The following is a 9,011-nucleotide window of genomic DNA, read 5'->3' on the forward strand; positions in this document are numbered from 1 at the left end:
ATGGTGTGCTAGAAGCTCCTCGGTAGTTGCATAGACATGTCTGGTAGTCTTTTGAACATTAGAAGGACCGGCCTCGGGCTTCTTCAACTCTTTTCCTCGCATTGTGGGTCAATCGTTGATGAAATGTCTCATCCTTTCACGGTATAAACACGCTCTGGTCTCCCGATAGCACGGCTTTCCGGGGTGCACACATGAGCAAGTTGGGCACCTCGGTAGGGTCAGAGTAGTCACTACCCCCTGTGTGGTGTCACTGTGGTTTGGCATGTTCCGCCTTAATGCTCGTTCATCACACTTCTCATAAGGCTTTGCCTTGCCTGCAAAGTGTGGTGCCTGACCTGCGTTTGCCTACCTTATGAGTGTTGGCATGTCTTCTTGTGATGGTCCTTCTGAGTCCTATCCCAATCCTCTTCCATGTGTCTAGCCATGGTGACTGCCTCATTTAAATCAGGAGGTCTGTTGGACATAACTTTGCTTCACAGCCCATCACGCAACCCATGCATAAACTTGTCTGCTTTGGCCTCATCAGTGGTATAGAGGTGTGGGCAGTACACCTCCAAGTGCCGATACTTTGTAACATACTTTTCCAAGCTCAAATGATTTTGCTGCAATTCAGAAAACTCTTGTATCTTTTTGTTTCTGGCATGTGTTGGGAAATAAGTGCTAAAGAACAAATCTCTGAACTGCTTCCATGAGATCGACTATTGGCCTGCAAACCGAATCTCACAGGTTGATCGCTACCACCGTTTGACATCACCTTTCAATAAATATGTGTCATAGTTTACTTTGTCTCCTTCAGACATCTTGAGAAGCTCAAAGATGTGTTCAACCTCTTCAATTTATTCCTCTACTGTGTCTGGACTACCATCTCCAGTAAAAATAAGTGGTTGCATTGACATAAATTGTTTGAATGACACTGAAGTCGCCTTCTCTTTAGGTGGTGCAGTGGTGTCTCCTGTAGGAGATGCATTGCTCCTCTGATTACTGACCATCGACTGTACTAGAGAGGTCAGTGTCTGCAAAGTCGTCAGTAGTATGGTCTGCTGATCCACAAGTGGAGTCTGCCTTGGTGGGGCTTGGGCACCCACGCTAGTCTGGCCGTATGGTTGTCTTGACGTACTATCAATCCAATAGGGTATGCGCATCAAAATGGACCGAACTTGGCTCTCTTTGTGCCTCTGTAGCTGGCCCACGTTGCTTCTTACACCTGCGTTGGTACTCCATCTGTACAAACAAGAACCTTCATTCTTATAACAAGGTCTGAGACAAACTTTTACAAGTTCCGTTTGCAAAGATGCATTACAATCATCAAGACATCAATCCATCACATATGTATATATCATAGTAAAATCAAAACTTCAATAAAAGCTAATTCAAATAGCGAGTACCTGGACAACACGGCTTCATAGATAGACTTTAACTCACGTCCATAGTGGGGTTTTGCCATAGCTCTGATACCAAAGCAGTCACACCCCAATACTTTGACCCCCAAATAATTTTTTTTTGTTAAAAACATAAAACATTGAAGTGCGACGACACAATAATTCAGAAGGAAATGAGCTATACAACTCAAAGACAGCGGGGCAACTTTCCATTATATGATAAATTTTGTCCATACAAAATCATATCATATTTTCCAAATAATACTTATGACAAAAATGCTTCAAACCACAACATTGATGTCTTACAAAAACAAGACATCAATAAGACCAAAACATCACGCGCCGACACTACAATAGACCCAAAACCTCCCCAGTAGGATGTGAGTAGAGTCATCTGATCAACCTGTTGCTTCGAGTCTGCCAAAACCTGAAAAAGAAAAACAACTAAAGGCTTAGCCTTCGCAGTATGGCAACAAACCAGATAAATCCCTAACCCCCATAGGTAAGGGCTCAAATCTGAGATATAACAATTACTAAGGCAAATCATTATCATGTTGTGATAGGGCATACAATCATGTAACGTGTCAAGAAGGCCCCTCACATATACCATGACATGTAAAGGTCACTCAATGGCCACAGTAAACACATTTAACAATCACATTCTTTTCATTTACATTAGCTTTAGTGAATTGACAGTTCTTTTGGGTGCAAACATAGACACGTGCACACCACGGGTGACCTACAGTCGGAAGACAACCCCCGTGGTGGCCCGAAACGATATGGATCCATTCAGCATTCATGCTGCAATGGATGAGCAATCATCCATGGATGTGTGAATTCCAAGGAGAGTTGTTCAGCCTTCCCTAAGATACCCAGTTTGGGATGGCGGGAGCCCAACGCTCCAAGCACATCACACAATGGTACCCTGGGGCGTTGCACCGCCTGTGCTCCGAGCAGGCGAGACCAGTGGTGAAAGCAAAACTTCTCCCAAACGCATAGTCACAACCCACTGGCTTCTCATCTTTTATTTTTTCTTACTTATCATTATGAAAGTACATCCACAATATGACCAGCTAGCTCATGAGGTTGCTTCACTTTGCAAGTGCACTCATGCCTCCAATTGCCTCCACGCGAGGGCTACACATATAGCTAACATTCTTAGCTAGCCGTCATAACATTGCGGGTACAACTACCCTTCAATTTCATTCATTTGCATTCATGCCCACGAAATTGCATGTACAACATTCACATTAGTCACACATATCAATCACATCTTTCAAAACTTAGCCAAACCACGGAGAGTAGTCTCGATCCGTGATTAGCTCGTAGCTGTCCTAGACAATTATCATTTTAGGATGCTTTCTAATTCACAATTTGAGTCGATGAGATATTCAACTCGATACCACACCTCATCTATCATAAGCAATTATCATTGCTAGCATGCAAATGCAATTGTGTAGTAATTTTAAAAACAAAACTTATTAAATAAGCATTCAATTCTCACGCATACATTTATTCAATCACATCACAATCATAGGATCTAACAATCATGGAAACACACATTCAAAAATTGGCCCCAGGTAGGGATTTGCCTAGAATGTCGCCATACCTATCACGTGTCGTCCAAAACACCTCGAGCTTCGATTCTTATCGTTCAAGGTCTACTCGACGTGCCTGGTGTACCTGCAAACATAATCAAGCAATAAGATTTTACTCGTTTCACTTTATAATCTATACAAATATGAAATATAATCACTAAAGCAAAGGTCATCGTCTCACAAGGGTGTCGACAGTTAGTATCGACTTAAAGCCCTCTAATAGGCCTTTTCCCAACTTTTTGAGGTTGTAACCAAACATCTTGATCTAACCTCAAAGCCTCGATCAATCTATCACTAATACATTTCTCACTTGCTTTCCTTAGTTGAGGCATCTTTCCAATAATTACACCCAACTTACGTACTCTTTTCCAACTAACAACACAATAAGCATATTGACAACATCATGTGCCATGTGTTCGCAGCAATGGTTCTAAGCCTTCTCCACAAAATCAGAATCTCTATCATGTTTCCTAATTGCTTCAAATATTAACTCATCATGCTAAAAAGATCATTTTAGCATGGATCATCGCCCCTTCAAAATAGTCTTAGACATTCCCTAAAAAGCAAAGTCACTAGCATGCATTCTAAATCATCAAATCTTAAGTCTAGCATGCTCAATCAATAATCATACATGCGCTAACATAAAATATTAAACAACTTAGGCTCGATTAGACGTCGCTCACTACAATCTTAGAGTTCGAACTGTCGTAGTGTTTCCGGCAGACACCCAAGTGTTTGACTAAGTGCCAATGCCAATGATTGCTTGTTACCGTCGCCAACAACACGACCCAATTGCTGGTAGGAGGATGATGATGGACTTCCTTAGCTGAAATCCAACTGAACAACAGTAAATATGATGAAAATTAGCGAAAGGGAGATGAAAAGAGAGGTCTGTCGTGAGAAGGAGGCAGGCTGTGAGATAGGTGGTGATTCGGTTGAGGGAGACATACTCACAAGATAAGGGCAGCAATGGGGAGACAGACAGACAAAGAGAGAGAGAGAGAGAGAGAGAGAGAGAAAGAGACAGAGAGGGGGAGAGAGAGAGAGAGAGTTTGGACAAGGGGGAGAGGCAAGAGAGTGGCAGAGGAAGAAACGTAAGAGAAGGCGTGTGACGGTGTGAGGAAGGTGATGAAAGAGTTTGGGCAGAGGGGAGAGTGTGCGAGAGAGAGAGTGGAGGAAACAAGAGAGACAGGAAGAGAGCTCGAGCAGTGAGAGAGCGTGGGCAGAGGGGAAAACAACCAGAAAATGAGGAGAGGGAGAGATGCGATGCAGAGAAACGAGAGAGCGAGAGAGAATGCAGAGAAAGAGAGAGACGGGTAGAGAGAGGGCGTGTGTGAGGAGCGTGGGAGGAAGAGGTGAACTCGACAGGGAGAATCGGGACAGAGGGAGAGACGACAAAACAGCGAGAGAGGGAGGAGGAGAGAAGAAGGAAGAGACAGAGAGACAAACTGACTGCTTACCTATGAGCAACACCGTCGCCGCTGCCACCCTGGTTTACACTACGCCGCACGAACCAGCATCCGACGACAGGAAGACGACGCCGGAGAGCGGGCGTCGGGCCCTCTTCACGCGCTGGATTCTGGGTCCAGGTCTAGATCCCGACCTACCCAAATGAAAATCGGTACACACATACTCATGAAATTTTCAGAAACAAAGTTCGTATGCACCCTTGACATCCAGGAGACTTCTATCATCTAATCTGTTTCTCTTATTTAACTTGTACTTCAGCCATGACCAACTTCTACTCATATATATATATATATATATATATATATATATATATATATTGATCCATCACTGAGAGTTGACGATGGTTTGTTTAGTTTTGAATAACTTAGCATATCTAAAGAAGGAATGATGCATTTCCAACCTATATGTGTTAATTTTAGAAATATGTTTGATTAGCATCTCAGACCCTTCTGATTGCTCAAATGTGCTTTAGCATGCTTCCACATATCATCTACTGAATCTGAACTAGTTTACTACTCGTCTTCATGGAAATATCTTGGTAATACTAACCTATGTCACATAGGTGCGGGGAGCGGGTGCGGGTGCCGGTGTCAGAGCGGCACATTCCAAAAAATTTAGGTGTTGCAGTACAATGAGGGTAATTTAGTATTATTATTACTATAGTATACACACACACACACATAACAAAATGGTCTATAAACAAAAAAAATATTACAAATTTACAACATCTACATTTGGTGCTAAGTAAAATACTAAAATCTAAATCATTAAATGGTAAATGAGTAAATGTTTACAATACACTTCAAGTTCAAACATTCAATGCTAACAATCATTGTAGCAAAACAGATCAAATTATGGACAAAACCCAGCAGAAATTAGTCATGAAAACATTCTAAGCAAGTAAACATTAAACAACAATACAACCATAGTTGCAGCAAAACAAAAAACTGATCTAGCTGAAAAACATTAACACTTTAACCGTCAAACTCAAGCATGTATATTATACCATGAAAACATCAATCAAACAATTCTTCATTTCAGAAAATAATCATTAAATTCTGAATATCACAAAAAAGAACCAAAAAACAATAAAACGCACCGCAAATATGAGCACTGCAAATATGAGCAAATGCCAAACAGAGTTGGGTGCATTTTAAATTGAATGTAAGTATTAGGTGCATGAAAATAGAAATGTAACTTATTTTTAAAAATTTTAAATTGAATAAAATAATGGTCTTTTAGAATATAAGCAATCTAACCATCCATTTTAAAGGACAAGCATTCTAAGGGCAGTTCATTATTAAAATTTTCGATTGAATAAAATAAAGTTTTTTTAAGGTAAGCAGTGTGGTTGAAGGACCGCAGACTGGTCATTCCTTTGTAGCCTTTCCTTTTAAAGAGAAAAGTTGGAAGCTTGAAAAAGAAAGAAACAAAGAGGAAATAAAATAAAGTTTTTCTTTTAAATATACATAGTCTAGTCGTCCTTTCAAAGGACAGCAGACTGGTTGTCCTTTAAAAAGGATGATTGTTGCACCTTTGATGGTCTACTTTTTTAAAAAGAGAGGAGCAAAGCTAAAAGTTTGAAAAAGAAAGAATGAGAGGAGGTCAAGGAAAAAGGAGAAATAAGGGTGAGAAAAAAGAAAAGAAAAAAGAAAAAAAATGGTGCGGCTTGGGTGCGTGTTGGAGCTGCACCATGTCGTGTTGACACGGGTGCTGGGTGCATTTTAAAGCACCCGTGTGACTTAGATACTAACCACACACTTTTTCATATATTACATTCAAAAAAAAAACTCATACACACTTTCATGGCATCAATGAACATTTTACACACTTTCATGGCATCAATGAACATTTATATTTTACCAAAAGGTAGTAGGCATGCGCCATGAAATTATGCATTGCATAAGTTTTAACATGACATTGGTACAAATAACATCATTCTTTGCTCAAAAACATGTGCTTAACTTTGCATATTGTTGAATGCATCTATATATATTTTATTTCTCATGAATATGCATTTATATATCTTTATATACATATAAATATGCCAGACATACAAGAACTACATGCAGCACTTAGGTCTAAATATTCCTATACAAAATCTGAAAAGAATCTGGTTCAACCTCCAGGTCTGCCTATTACAGCACATCTCCCGAACACCACAGCAGCTCACTCTAAACCCTTGCAACATATATTTATTTATATACATTTTCAGCTTATAACTTGTTCCTAATAAATTACATATATGTCAACATACATTCCAGGTAGTGTTTGATGGTTAGGGATTTAAGAATTGGAAATATATTTCTGGAAATATATTTCCTGGAATAAAAGAATGAGAAAAATATTTCTGATTCTCATTTTGATGTGTGTGTGATAACTAAGAATTATGTTTCCAGAAATATATTTCTGTGTTTGATGATACAGAAATATATTTCCAGAAATATATTTCTGTGTTTGATAATAAAGAAACATATTTCCAGATTTACATAATCTTCAAATTTTTAACCAATTCATTGCTCCCTTCTAATTCCTTCAGGAGATGTGCCTCTGCAGCTTTGGCTCTTGCACCAGGCTCTTGAAACTCAGAACGTTGCCGAGAAATGTAACCCACTTTGTCAGCAAGAACCCGAATACAGACATGAAGTTCTGTACCAATGTCATCCTCGCTCTCATTGGCAGAGCTGAAATGAAATTCAGAAAAGTGCAAAAAAGAATCACTAACAGAATGTTATCATACAAAAGTACAGCATGACACTGTTGCAGAAAAAGGAAAGCAGTCATGCTTAATGAATTTGCAGTCACCAATATGCAACGACAAGAATTACCCCAAACAATCATGTGGTATCTTCTACCTCATGGCTGTATGGTCTATGGAATTAAGTAGAAGAACTTTCAAAGTAGGCAAAATAAAAATTACACAACTTAAAAAACATTTTGAGGATCCTGAAAGAAAAGAACTGGAATAATACCATGAAAAGAAAAAAGAAAAGATAGACCAGATGCATCAACAGTTGCAAAGGGAAAATGATGGCCCCACTGAGCACTTTTAGTAGGTCCAATGAAAGAAGGGTTCTAGTTAACACACCTGAGATTCATCCAAGAGCTTCAAACTAACTTCAAGTTCTTTTCTGAACCCTAAATTTAACTTCCTCCAAAGCAGAGTTAAGCTTTGATTCAGTCTCGTTGTATTCATTTGATTTCTTTTCCAGTGCATCTCTAAGTTTTACAATTATTGCTTCTGCCACTTTGGAAGCCCTGTTGGATTGTTCAGTAGCATTAACTTCCTGAGAACCTGTCTCAAGTTGATCATCTATTTTCCCATTTGTGCCAATTTTTGTTTTTCCTAACTCCCATGTTATAAATCACTTCAATCCAAGGACATGAACAACCCAGCCAAAACTTTTCCAAATAAAAAGATATAAGGGCATAAAGCCATTTCTTAGGCTCTGTATGCATGGGGGCTTCAACTTCAATATCACCAAATTGCATACTTCCTTCTCTATGAAGGCAGAAGCACACAAAAGGCTAAAAATTCAAAGCATAGCACATCAAGGAGAAGTGTGCGCGTGCCAAAAACACCTATGCAGAAGCATTTGTAACAACATGATAGAATACAGGTCAAGGGAGAAAAAAGATCATCTAATGCTATTGCTACCTGAGGCAGTATTGGCATCACATAGAATAGAGATTGAGCTTGGTAAACAATATGCAACGTAAAGGCTCCATAGATCATGATTCATATTAGATTATGGAATTTGAGATCAAGAGAAAGTAGTTTTCAAGAATTAACAGAAGGCATATCTGGGAACATACAACCTTCATACTGAAACATGTGAATCCTTCAAAACAAAACCAAACAGAACCAGATAAAGTGCACTATAGCATCCAATATGTGAAGCTCTGAATAAATGATCCAAAATCGTAAAAAAAAAACTGTGAAGTGTAAAGTAATTGGGAGGATCAAGACATGCGCCTAGCATCATCAGCACCGCTGCACCAGAGATCAATATCACAAAACTCAGCTTGATACAGTTCAATTGTTAACGTAACATGGTTCTATAAGGAGCTCCAAGATTTTTCAAGCAATCAAGAGCACAATGAAACTTCTAAGATCCCATGCATGTAATTAAAAGGACCTATGATGCTCTTGCGAGCGCTCATCAACCGAAAAAATTCACCAACCTGTGTATATACAGAAAGTCTGAACCTACCAAACAATAGATTGGATGCAAAAGATAATTACAGTTCAGCATACCAGAACGAAGCCAACGTCATAAGCCAGACAATCAAACATGTACAGAAAGAAGAAACTAGTTAAAAGAGGACATACCACTAGACAATTTTACATTTCATACTGCGTTTATGAATGTACAGCAAAATGAAAAAGAAAAGTAGTTGGGCAATTCACAATGGCCCAATTATACATTTACAATCCCTCTTGATTCTCATTCATGTTCCGGATGCTCAATTGCTTTACTAGAGAGAAGGCTTTTATGTACCATCGACAGTTATGATATCTGGGATCCTGTTTTCCGATATATTGCTAAACCTTCTCAATACA

At 39.2% G+C, this 9,011-nt stretch overlaps 1 long non-coding RNA gene across 1 annotated transcript; it reads right to left on the minus strand.

The window, feature by feature from the left end:
- Window positions 1-1,560: 1,560 nt before the first annotated feature.
- Window positions 1,561-8,501, minus strand: LOC116259410 (uncharacterized). Its single transcript, XR_004173920.2, has 5 exons — window positions 7,536-8,501; window positions 4,438-7,131; window positions 3,661-3,814; window positions 2,989-3,062; window positions 1,561-1,806 (listed from the first exon to the last, which is right to left on the minus strand). It is a non-coding gene; the product is annotated as an uncharacterized LOC116259410 (long non-coding RNA).
- Between the last annotated feature and the right edge of the window lie 510 nt (window positions 8,502-9,011).

Source organism: Nymphaea colorata, chromosome 8 (genome assembly GCF_008831285.2).
Source record: "Nymphaea colorata isolate Beijing-Zhang1983 chromosome 8, ASM883128v2, whole genome shotgun sequence".
Classification (NCBI taxonomy): Eukaryota; Viridiplantae; Streptophyta; class Magnoliopsida; order Nymphaeales; family Nymphaeaceae; genus Nymphaea; species Nymphaea colorata.